This window comes from Amblyomma americanum, chromosome 6, assembly GCF_052857255.1.
Source record: "Amblyomma americanum isolate KBUSLIRL-KWMA chromosome 6, ASM5285725v1, whole genome shotgun sequence".
NCBI lineage: Eukaryota > Metazoa > Arthropoda > Arachnida > Ixodida > Ixodidae > Amblyomma > Amblyomma americanum.
Genome location: NC_135502.1, coordinates 123,272,741 through 123,286,433, shown reverse-complemented (window position 1 = coordinate 123,286,433; position 13,693 = coordinate 123,272,741).

Here is a 13,693-nt window from a genome sequence, read left to right as displayed (position 1 = left end):
GTGCAAAATTTGTTTTCTTGTCGTCAAGAGTTCATGCGAGCACGAATTGCTTTGTAGGAAGGGCGTAGAACATTCCAGAGCGCCTCATAGATAGAGGTAGCCCCACTCTAGCCTCGGAAGCCTCCTTCGTCAGCCACATTTCTTATCAAACTGACGGTTCGGCTTCCATCACCGTTCATGATGTAGACAGAGTCGTCTACGTGCCGAGGAAGAGTAGGTGGTGCCAGCAAGCGCGACTTTTTCTCCTCTTTTTATCTGCACCAAACCCCGACCAATCCCCCATCGTGGTTATGTGGTACCGCTTGTGAGCCAACAACAACAACAACGACTCAGAACGATGGGATCTTCGCCTCGGCCGGACGCTTCGTTGAACGCCTCGTCGAGGCTACTGCCGAAATGTGAGCGTGGTCGTACGCGCGTTCGCGTCCCCACCTTTCAGCACGTGGTTGCCGTTGGCCATGCGGGTCGCTGCATGTGCGTAAAGTACCGCTGCGTTCAACCGCTTCTCTGTTTCGTGCTTTTCCCACGCCATCAAAACCACACCAGTCATAAGTGACCTTACACACCCCGCACTGCCCACGCTCTGGAGAGGTAGCTCATCTCTACTACAAGGCTTGGGGATGCAAATTGGACCCCGACCTTGCCTCCATGCCAAGTCTCTCCAAATAGCAATGGGAGGCCTTTGTGCTCAGCGACGACCGTGAACAACAGCAAGGACGTATCAAGGGCCAGCGCAGCGGCCACGACCAATGGGTTGCCCGATCGAGAGATCCACCCAACCACCTGTCTAGGCATCTTTCGCTTTAATAAAGTTTTCAGTCAATTGATTTCTCACCATATTTGTAATTTTAGTTTTTTTTTATTTTATGGAGTTTAGTATCCCAGAACGATTCAGGCTAGGAGGGACGCCGTAGTCGAGGGCTCCGGATAATTTCCGCCCCCTGGGGTTCTTTGCCTGCGATGGCAACGCACAATACACGGGTCTCTAGCATTTGGCCTCGATCCGTCCAAATGCAGCTGCCGCGGCAAAGATCAAGCTGCGCATTTCGGGTCAGCAGCCGAGCACCATAACCCCTAAGCTACCACGATGGGTTGAAACATTCGTAAAACCACTTCGCTTTTTACAGTGCCATAGCACTTTTCTTATTCATAGATTTCATTTTTCTTCTCGTTCTTAAGCTTCCTTCGCAAGCATGAATTCACGGCGCAGAACGAAAGGGTGGTAAATGATGACGAGGACGATATCCCAAACACAACGCGATAGGTTGAGGCGTTGGCCAGGCGGTGTACAAGATCGGGAAGGGAACCCCAGTGCATTACGTTCGCAACAATATCCAGTCAGTGTACACCTTAATTTCTGAAAACTGGGATCTGAACGGTTTTCATTCTTAAAACGAAACAAAAAAAAGAGGATGGTTCGCAGACTCCTAAAGCAAAGAGAATACCTGTAATGACCGACTCGTGTATTCGTATAAAGAGCAACATCGGTATCACTTCGATGCGCGTAACACGGCATTGTCACATGCTCATTTACCTCTCGCTTGCTTCACCCCCGGCACCTTGAAAGACTGCATGTGCCATGAATGCAGCTATGTAACGCACGCTTTTGGGCTTGGTTTCTCGCCAGTTCAACAAGATGACTGAGATTTAACATGACGTATGTTGTGCAAGTAAATGCGGCATCCTCAGATGTTGGGGCGAAGCTTGCACACCAGCTCGCTTCATGTGCGTTTCTCTGTCTTGATTAGCGTTTGCCTTTTTGCCGAATCCTCTTGGAGGCTAAAGAAAAGCCACAATGCGTTGTCTCCCCGAGAACACGAGAATATCATTTTAGATAATCTAGAAGCTCATACGGATATTAGGTGCGAGCTGCAAACTTTCAACTTGAAGCGGTCTTGAATCTAGCAGTTGAAAAGCTTACAGATTTTGCTGACCAGCAGATTAGTTACCGCGTGTCCGGTATTTTTAGATATCCGCAATCAAATACAGTATTGTATGGAATAAAAAGCCTGTTTGTTCACATTATTAAAAGCCTTTGTAAAGGCTTGTGTTCTGTTTGGAGCTGTACTGAAGAGTTTAGTGCTGCAAACAAATTGAAATTGGTTCGATTCTGCCAGTGGAGAACAACGCACTTTCTTGCGTTTTGAACAAGATAGCAGAATCTGTCAGGATACCCTAATCATGTACATATTCAGACTATTTGAAAGCAACACTTTGTGCCTCACAAAATGAAAAGCTCAAAATTAAGTTCCGCTGGTAGCTAGTCTTGCATGACAGCAAGTTTTTTGGCGCCCGAGATGGTGAATGTTCAATGTCGTTCTTATCTGAATTAATGCTGAGATGTTCAGCCCCATGACGAATGATTATTTCTATATAATGAGGGTAACAAATCAATGAGTGCATCAGCATATCTTGGAATTCCAGAACTTAGAGCGCAGAGATGTGATCCTGTCTCTTAACTTTAAAGAGCCGAATTTCACAATTGTAGGTCGCCATTCCTGCCGTGCATACGAGCCCAGTCTGTAAGCCCGATTAATGGCTTTATCAGAAAACCATTTGTCTAGTGTGTGCGAATGAATTTTGTAAGCGTGCTCAGATTGAGCCCAAGTTTCTAAGCTGGTGTCCGGATATCGTGAAAGGTCAACTTGTCTCGATTTGATCGATCGCCGAGATCATCTAGACGTTAATTTAATGGAACCAACTCAGCATGAGAAGCCTTAGAAACAGCATCAACGACTTTAGGGACGCGATCACTGTCCAACAACTGAACGCAGCGCTGGACAGCCACACTGCTTATTATGTGAACACCCCCTTTCAGATCGAGCTCAAGTTGGTTTAAAGTATCCATCATCTCAGAGCGGCAGCGGTATCATTTTGCAGAAAATCCACCAACAGGAGCAAGCACATCAGCATTTGGGGTAACCTCCGATTGACCTGCTGCAGGGTTACATCCAATGTCGTCAGGCAGCATCAAGAGCTTCACACTAGGCAATCGTTCAAGTATGGTCGCTCCTAACACAAGTGGAAGAGGAAGAGCAGCGTGCAAATGTTGCTGGTAACTTTGCGAGTAAGGAAGGGCCATTACGGACCTGTAACACAAGAAAGCAGAACTGTCTAACAAGCATCCGCATAGTATTCGCTCTTCCCTGCCCCATGACGAAGTCATTGAAAAAGGAGCCTTTGATAGATAGATAGATACAGAGGAGGAGGGAAAGGTAGGGATGTTAACCAGAAAGGGGTTCCGGTTGGCTACCCTGCACTGGGTAAGAGGGATTATGGGACTAAAAGGAGGAAGAGAGAAGGAAAGAAAGGCATAACGCACATACGCACAACGCTGTCACAATTTGTCACTCAATCCAGTCGCTCTCAAGTGTGCAAAGAGTACCTTGTATGCCTTGAGGGCAGTCGACTGCTGTGGCCACGGACCGAGGATCTTTTGCTCTGTTAATGGGCGAGGATCGAGGTGGTCCAGGGCACAACACAGTGTATGTCTTGCATTCGCAACTGCAGGGCACTCACAGAGAAGATTAGTGATGGTCTCCTCACAACCACAGCTCTCACAGGCAAGGCTGTCGGCCATCCCCATCCGAAAAGCATAGTAATTGGTAAATGCAACACCAATCCATAAACGGCATAACAGTGTTTCGTCGTGACGTTCTAAGTTACGTGGAAGACGAAGGCGTTGTTCAGGGTCCAGTGCCTTGAGGCGGAGGTTGCAAAACTCTCCCGTCTTCCACGCTGAAAGTGTGAGCTCCAGCGCCAAAGGGCGAAGCCCACACGATGCGTCAGGTCTCGATATTGGGATCCTCACTGGAAGTCCGTCGTTGTGAGCAGAATGCGCAGCCGCATCGGTCTGGTGATTACCGTTAATACCCCAGTGTCCTGGCAGCCATTGCAAAATGATGTCATGACCTTTGGAAACGGTGCCATGGTACAGTAGACGGATCTCAGCAACAAGTTGCTCCTGCGACCCGCGGCTTAGAGCACCTTGCAGGGCTTGAAGGGCTGTTTTAGAGTCGGTGAAAACCGTCCAGTCATGTGGAGGTTCTTGACTGATGAACTCTACCGCAGCCCGTAAGCCTGCGAGTTCTGCACCAGTTGAAGATGTTGGATAGGTCGTCTTCACTTTCATGAAGATGGATCTGGCCGGTGTCACCACCGACCCTGCAGAACTGGTCGAGTGAACTGATCCATCTGTGTAAACATGTATGCGATGACTGTGGTAAGAATGCAGGTGATTCAATATCAGTTGTTTGAGAGCGGGCAGTGATACACCAGCTTTCTTTGTAATGCCAGGAATATAGGGGTGAACCCGAGTTTCATGAAGACTCCATAAGGATGAGCTCGGTCTTGACGCAGGGGTGAACTGCGATGAAAGATATGCGCAGTGGGCTTTAATAAATTTGGCGAATGCAGTATGCGGCCTAATTATTGGGAGTGTTGCGAGGTGATGACAGGGAACCCGTGTGAGGTGCCGAATATGTGTTCTCATGGTGTCAACAGCAATGTACGTAGTAACAGGATGTTCCCGGGCAACAAGAACAGTTGCTGCTGTTGGTGCACATTTAGGCAGTCCAAGACAGATACGGAGAGCTTGCGCTTGCACACTTTGAAGAGTCTTGATATTTGTTTTTCTAATGGAACTGAATATCGGAAGACTGTACCGCATGTAGCCCAGAAATAGGGAACGGTACAGTTGTAGCATCGAGCGCACTGATGCGCCCCAGGACTTTCCCCCGAGGAAGGAGAGGACGTGGACAATCGAAATTAGTCTCTTTCTCATGTCGTAGACATGTGGGCTCCACGAGAGGTTCCTGTCGATGACAACACCAAGGAATCTGTGGCTTCTCTCATAGGGAATGGCTTCGCCATTGATGCGAGTGGTTTAACGTGACATTATTTTGCGTGTGAACGCCACAAGTGAACACTTTTCGGTCGAAATGTTCAGGCCCTGCAAGCGAAGATAAAATCTCAATATCGATGCCGCTTTTTGAAGTCTTGCACGAACTTGAGGACGGGTCACCCCTGATGCCCAAATACAGATGTCGTCTGCATATACCGAGATCTGAGCAGATTGTGGCAATACGTCGACCAGGCCGATAAGAGCAAGGTTGAAGAGAACTGGGCTCAGCACTCCACCCTGAGGGACTCCGCGCGAATTTCGGTGTAAGGACGTTGGTCCGTCCGCAGTCAGGACAAAAAACGACCTCTCTGATAAATAGCTGCGTATCCAGCTGAACGTGCGGCCTTCGATCTCAGCAGCTTCCATTGCGTCCAGAATGGCCTGATGCGTTGCGTTGTCGTACGCGCCCTTGATATCCAAAAGCAATGCCACGGTCAATCTTTTCAAACTTCTGCTGTGGTGCACCGACGTTACAAGGTCATGTCGATAGAAGAGCTGCCCCGTCGGAACGCAGACATGAAGGTTGGATAAATCTGATATCGCTCCAAGTACAATTCCGCGCGTGTGAGCAGCATTCTTTCCATGACTTTGCCGACGCAGCTGGCGAGTGCAATCGGGCGGTATGATGAAAGGTCGAGAGGTGATTTCCCCGGCTTAAGGAGGGGAACCAGACGACTGGTTTTCCAATCATGAGGAACTATGCCAGAAGTCCATGACTTGTTATAAGTGTCGAAAAGCGCCCGTCGATCTTCTTGGCCAAGGTTGGCAAGTGCGGAGTACGTCACAACATCGGGCCCTGGTGATGATGACCTTCTACAACAAGCCAGCGCAGCATCAAGTTCTTCCATGGAAAATAGTGCATCCATCCGAGAATCCCGTGAGGGTGGAACATTGTTGCAGTGCAGCGTTGCGCCTGGATTCGGAGGGCCTGTTATTCTAGCCGATAATGACACCCCTACGCCGCAAGTGACACCGTTGACAGGAATATGTTGGCAGAAAGAATTATTTAATTCTCTTTAAACGTGATGTTCTCTGTACATATATTGGCCTTCCACACTCATCGCTCCGATTACTAAATCCGGCAAACCGCCCTTCTTACCTGTCTGCGCTACATATCTCTGACTTCCTGAGTCGTAAAGACAGTGGAGCGTATGGAGCTCGCTAGGGTTGGTTGGCATTTGTGGTCTTCTTTTCTCACACCGTGATTAGCTTTGGTCCCAAAGTGCCAGCCCAGAACCTTTTTTTCTCATTATTCAGTGCCCTTTGTTCACCTGTGGCCGCTTTCAGCTTCATGCCTTGGTCACAGTCGTTGTAGTCAGGCATTTGACCGTCTCTCATGAACATTTACTTTCCTGCCTGCCTAATGCCCCTAATGCTCCCACATGTAAAACTACGTTTGAGCTTTGCTTCCTGACAGCTTCCGGGCATTTAACGTCGCTACTATGCTCTTTTGGCTGTAGTAGTCCGTTTTTCATGTATAATTTTGCATATGCGTAAAACCTTCATGTTTTAACTTATCCTCATGATTTCAGCCGCTCATACGTTGGGTTTTATTGCGTGCCGCATGATGGCACTACGACTGCACGCCACGCACGAAGGAAATTAGCCGGAAATGTGCTTCACTACTCGCTTGATTAGGATATCTGTAATTTACATGCGCATAAATAAATTTTTCATTCACCCCGCAGTACACATCTCGAAGATACTTTTCTTAAACATCTGTGCATTCACTAGACGCGTCATCATTCACTTCCAAGAGTCGAACAGTCGTCGCGGGGTGGGAGCGATCCCGTCTCGCATGCCGGTGCCCCGGGTTCGATTTTCACCTACACTACAATTTCCTTCGGTTCTCTTTAGTAATTGAGGCCACTTAAAAGTCATACCTGCGCCGTAACATGGTTTTCAGGTTTTTTACGCGAGAAGTGAAGGTTTCGCTCCGAATATGCGGTCAGTCCAAATGGGGCCCCTGATTTTCAATGCGGCAGGCGGCCCTACCTTGGCTACAGCGGGGCTTAACTCACGGCGGGGCTCCATCGTGTTCTGCATGCATTTTTTAAATCACAAATTTGTACTATATGCACTCGTAACTTACGCTTATAGATAAATTGTAATGTAAGTCTCAGCATCATTACTCGATTACATCATACTTCATGCTTTCGGCTCTCGCACTGAAGTAAATTGGGCTGAATAATCAGACCATGCACAGGAATGACTGTGTCCACTTACCAGGATTCACTGGACTACTTGAGATTCTCTAAACGTCATTGGAGTTCGAAACTCAAACATGGGCTGTCCGCGCAACGCCGAACAGTAAGACGCGCTGCCTGCACAAGGTGCAACACGGGCTTATTATTGGAAGCCCACATAGCCCATTTGCTGCTGTGTTTACAAAGCGAATGCAGTAGGTTTTGCTTAGGCCAGGTTGACATTTAAAAAAAATTATGATGCTATTCTGACTTCAGGGTACAAATGGGGCGTTTGAGGTAGGTCTGCCCCTAAAGCATCTGCACGACCTCCTGTGGGGACCATGTGGGCTGGCGTCAATTGGGCTTGCCACTTTATAACCCACATCGGTCCCATACCGATTTCGGAAGGGCTGAGGTGAAACCCTAACGTTCGCCCTCAGGATCTATGCACATCTGATCAAAATAGGACCGATGGGGGAGCTCGGTGGGCAAATGACATGAAGCAATGCGAGCCGACTGTGGGCAGCCCGACAAGCGCTACCTGCATCGCTCCCAAATTGGGGCGTAGGGGGCCACCCAATGGGAGCCGACTGGCATCCGCGTTGCAAACCCCACATTGGTCTCATCGGGGCTAACACGGGCTAGCCATATTGGACCTACAGGGGGCCTCAATTCAGAGCCCACTTTGTGCTACATGGTGTATGTCTCATTCACCCAGACCCAGATAAACAATCGCCACCGCTCTCCACGGCCCCAAAAAGATTGCTCTCCACCTACCAGTAACCATACACACAGAAAAACGTTATGCCACTTATCTCTTCTATCCTTTTCGCACGCTCTTTTTTCTTCACAGCCACTTAGTAGTGGCTCGCCTCTCCGGTACAGCTCATGAACGCTCGGTTTCTCCACATCCAGATAAACTCACATTCTACTCACTCCCCTAACGCAAACGCACTCACGCCCTCACGCTGTCAATTATGCCAACACCCCTTTTCTTGGAGCGTCCTTCACGAAACAGGATCCGGCAGCCGCAGAAGACAAAGCAGTAGCTATCACCATCAAAATGAGCGACACCCAAAACCACAGCACTCACATTTTTATAGGCTCCGAAGCCGCCTGTGTAGCCTATACGAGTAGCCCTGTCCCGCGCACTGCTCTCCGTCCGCGTACTGGACGGCCATCTCCAGTATGATCACGTCAGCACCTGCGCCTCATGACATGCAGGTCTCGGTGGCAATATTAGGGCAGATGCCCTAGCTGGACATTACACCAACCGAGCGGGGCACACTGACTCTACTCTCTACCCCTTCTCAACCCATTCTTCAACCCTCGTAGAGACCCTCCGCCTAAATAGGAGTCTCTACCCACCGCCACAGAATAAACTTTTCACGGAGGACTCCTACCGCCTAAGACGCATCCAATCACTTACTTTTCCCAATCTTCACCACCTAAACCGCATTCAACCAACATTATACGCAGATATATGTAGTTGGTGCGGCGAAATTCCCACATTCACACACATTACATGAACATGCTGAGATGAACCGAACCATTTAAAGCCGCACAACGCGGAGCTGGAGCAGTGGGAGTGGACGCTGGCCAGCGGCACCCTGGAAGACCATGAGGCGCTAGTCGCCATCGCCAAAGCGTCAGGGGAAGCCACTGGAGTCTTGGACTGAGGGCCCCACCCATAATCGGCTCCGGTCTTCTTTTTACAATATTTTTTTCTCTTTCCCTTCCAGAGGCTTTTAACCTCTGAATATGTACTCTTACTCCCAATACATCTCCAGACCTGCATGCTGGGCGCCAACATGCTGCTGAGTCGGCTCGGAGTTTCTTCTTCGATACTCATTGAGTGAAGTATACGGATGCTTCTTACAAAGCTCCTTAGGTCTCCTTTAGGCGGGCCCTCTTTCAGCCTCTTCTTCCTTCTCTTGTAAATCACACCGGCGGCCGTTTCCTACGCCCTGCGGACATTTTATTGCTTGAAGTGCTCTCCATCATTGACACCGGTCAACATTTTCATTCGCCCCCACCTGTACCTCTCTTTACCATTTAAACCAACTCCCAAGGAGCCATTTGTGCCATTACACTTAACACACTCCTACCGCATGTGTCCATAGAACACATCTTGTCTATTGAAACATGCCTGTTTGCAGAGCGATCCATAGATGTTTTAGGAGCCTTGGTCGCATACTACTTTTAATATTATTTTGTAATATTTTTATTACATCAATAATATTTTTAAATATTTACTCGACATCTGTTAAGTATTCCTTCCTGCATTTCGCATCGTAGTCGTAGTAGTCGGCGTAACCGGTGAATGTCCTGACACGGGAAGCACTCGCCGGGCGATTACTGTGGAAAGAGAACGGTATGGCAAGAGCGCAAGATTACTCAACCACTGCCTTGCCTCTATGGGAACCACCCGCAGGGCACACAGTCTTGATGGAGGAGCAGGGATGGCGAGAGCGTAGAACGGCGTATCCTGAAGGTAGTTAAAATGGGAACCGCCCGAACGTGATTGCCTCGAAAGGAGGAGGATGTGGCGAAAGCGGAGGAATCGCCAACAGGGTGGCGGTTGCCGTGGGAGATAGACAGTATGGTGAAAGCTCAATCACGATTTTCATTATTATCTGCGTGAGCGCGCCCACTAGAGGACAGGGCCTCTCTCATGTTTCTCCTATTAACACTGTTCTGTGCCAGCTGCGATCATGCTAATCCCTACAACTATCTCAGTCTCGTCCGCCCACATAACTCTAGACCATCCCCTTCTACCCTTGCCTTCTTTTGGAATTCCTTTGGTCACCATTAACTACCATCGGTTATCTTGCCTTCCGAATACATGCCCTGGCCAAGCCCATTAATCATTCTTGATTTCGACCAGGATGACAGACATCCGTCTTTATTCCCTTTCCTATTACGCACTTTTCGTTTCTTAATGTTCCGCTTGTCATTTACCTTTCCATAGCTCGCTGTGCTGTCCTCAGTTTAAGCTGAACCCTTTACGTTAGCCTCCGCGTTGCTGCCCCCTAGTTGACTACCGGTAAAATGCAGCTGTTATGTGTTTTTCTCTTCGGGATTGCGGTAAGCTGCTATTCATGATATGAGACAACTTGCCAAAAGCGGAGTTTACTGTTCTTATTATTCTATGTATTTCACTCTTGTGTTCTGCATCTGCGCTAAGCACCTGCCTAAACTATACGTATTCGCTTGCTACTTCCAGCCCCTCGCTACAGATTGTAAACTGCTGTTCTCTTCCGAGGATGTTGAACATTAGTGTCGTTTTCGGCATATAAGTTTTTATAGCCACTCTCCTGCTCGGCCTATCTAACTCATTGATCATGCTCTGTAGTTTATTCTCTAAGTGACCTAGCAAGGGAATATTCACCACTGAATCCAAGATTACTAACGTATTCTCCATCCACTTTTATCCCTGTTTCCAATCCAGTCATCAGAATACTACCTGTAAACAGGCGGTGAATAGCATTGGCAAATTCATGTTTGCCTGCCTGACAACCTTTGTTATAGGAATTATATTGCTGACCTTATGCCGAACTATGGTGGGTGTGGAGCAGTTGAAGATATTTTCCAAGATTTTTACAAAAGACACATCTAAACCCTGATTCCATAACGCTCGCATGACGGCTGCGGAGTCGTCTGAGTCAAATGCTTTCTAGTAACATATAAAAGTTCAGTAGGGGGGAGGGTTATATTCGGATATTTAGTGCTCTTCAGTAACCTTTACGAAAGCCTACCCGATCATTTGTTTGATTGAAGTCGGAGCTTGTCATTACTCTATTAGTGATTACGAAACTGAATACCCTAGACAAAGAACAGTAAGCTTATCGGTGTGTAATTTTTCCACTCCTTCAAGTCTCTGTTCTTAAGAATTAAAGGGACACTAGAATTCTTCCAGCTTGTTGCATAGGAAAGCTTAGCTAAGGCGTGGTTGCAGCGTGAATCATTAAGAGAGTAGATAGCGGGGTATGAAGAAGGTATGGCCAGAACGTAAGGTGCAAGCGGAGGGTTACTGCCACGGGAACCGCTCAGAGGGTAGTCACCCTGGAAGAAGGAGAAGGGTTACTATGGAAGTAAGAAGGTATGGCAAAAACGTAGGAAGGTGCAACTGGAGGGTACTTGCCATGGTGACCATCTGCAAAATGGTTACCATGGAAATTGGTGAGAGAGTACAGTGAGAGCAGAGATATAGGGCATGGTCTATCTACTGCAGCTGCAGCGAAACGAGCCGTCCAAGACAGGGCCATCGGTGGCGCCACGCGCCTAGAGCAGCAGACAAAAGAGGAGAGCTGGACGAAAAGCGACTATCAGTGGAAAACAGTAGCTTGCAGAGAAATTGATGGCAATCTCATAGCGCGTACTCGCGGCACAATTACACAAATTGCGGGCAATGCGTCTACCATAGAAACGACCACATGAACATGGCGCCCGAGCCGTGTGATTTCCCCTGTTTCAAATCTTACTTCAATATTGGCATTTTCAAAAACGCATTAATCTGACCGAGATTCTCTAACAAGGCAACTGTCGCTGAGAAAGGAAAAACAAAGTATAGTTCTGTCATATATATTGAGGAGCCTAAGTTACATTTTAAAGGAAAGAGGTGTGAAGAGGACGACGTGGATTAACCGAAGAATAAATTAGAGGAAGAAGAAGCATTCGGTGAGGTGGAGAGAGATGATAGGTGGAGAAGCATTTGGTGAGGTGGAGAGAGATGATTGGTGGAGAAGAAAAGAAGACGACGACAAGGCTTACGTGGACTAACACAAAGGCTATAAAAGGACGAGGGAGAGCGAGGCACGGGGGAACAGCAGAGAAGCGGAGGCTCCGGTGGGCCAGGGACAGACACATCGGCTGGAAGAGAACGACGCCTGCGACGCCTGCATTGTAGACATCCTGCCGTGCCTGAGCCCGTTCCGGGGAGTCAACGGAGGAAGCTACCACCTGCTACGGCCAGGGGTGTCTCCAGCGCTGTTGCCACCCATCCGGGTGGTGCCCCCGACGCCAAAAACACCGGCGTTACCTCCACGGGTGCTTGGACAGGGAGCTTTTACTACGCAGCCAGGCCAGGAACGCCGAACGCCGCCTCGACGCCGGTTACTGGATCCATACAACGCCGCAGCCGCACCGAACCAACCGTGAGCACGAACGCCGACCGCTAATAGTAGAACGCTAGTAGTAGACGCTGGTAGCAGTGTGCCCGGGTCGTGTGTATTCACAGTCTGGTTTTGTGTTAGTCTTGTTAGTTTTGTGTTCTATTGTGTGTGTCGCGTGGGGTGTATTAAATGTGAATTTCTGTGGGTACACTTATCGACTAGTCCATTTTTAAGATCCGAGTGTTCTCCGGGGAGATCCGTGACAAAGATAAGTGGCGAGCCTGTGCCAGTCTACATTTCATTTTTCTTTTTTGCTTTGTCTCGGATCTTTCCGATCTCTCGACGGCAGAAAGTATGAATTTGGCAAGCACGTTAGAACTGGCGCTCAAGCTTGGGTTAAGCAAGGAAGAGGCGATGCGTCTCTGCGACCAACAGAAAGAGGAGGCAGATAGGCAGAGAGAGGAAAAGGCGCAAGCTCGCGTGACGCTCGCGAGGCAGAATAGCGCATGGATAAAAGAGTTTGTGAGGCAGAAGAACAGGAGAAAAGAAGGATAGAACGGGACAACGAGTTTATTTTGTGGAAACAAGCGCATGTCGCGGGAGGATATGAGGAGATCACGGACAGGGATTAGCGTTCCTTAGCGGGTAGAGAATCTCCTAGACCGGCCTGCGTTTGTCCAAGAAAGCTAATGGCTCCTTTCGATGACAAAAAAGATGATCTGGACGCATGTATGCAACGTTTCGAGCGGATAGTTTGGCGCCAGGCTGGAAGCGCCGTGAATGGGCCACGGCATTGAGCATGTGTTTAGTCCGAGAGGCGCTGAATTGGCTTGGAAGGATGCCTGCTGCTGATTCCATGGGCTACGAGAAAGTCAAAAAGGCACTCCTCCAAAGATTCAGGCTTACGGCAGAGGGTTTTCGTGAGAGATTTCGCACCGCGAAACCTATGGATTCGGAAACCGCTAAGCAGGTTTCCTGCAGGCTGACCAACTATTTTGATAGGTAGCTTGATATGTCAAACACAGAAAAGAGTTTTGAAGAGGTGCGTGACAAGCTGGTCACAGAGCAAATTTTAGCGTGTTGCAGCTCAAAGCTGGTGCTACTCCTGAAGGAAAGAAAGTTGTGTTCGTTGGAAGAGTTCGCCGACATTGCTGACCAATTCCTCGAGGGTCAAGGTGTAAGGAATTTGAGTAAGGCAAAAGAGGAAACCCAAAAGACCCTAGAGACAGATGCAGCGAAACCAAGAGCATATGGCGGCGTATCTAAGGCGCCAGTAAGGTGTTTTCTGAGCGGCAAGGTGGGAAACCGTGCAGCTGACTGTCGGTCTAGTAGTGCTGCCCAAAAAACACAGGTTTTGTGTCAAGGTTGTAAGAGGAGGGGTCATACTCTGGATGAGTGCCGAAATAGAACGCAGGACCGAGCTGCATGCGTTGTCGACTCTAGGGTAGAACTTGTCACGCCACTCGAAGTTCCACAGCTGAAAGGAGAGC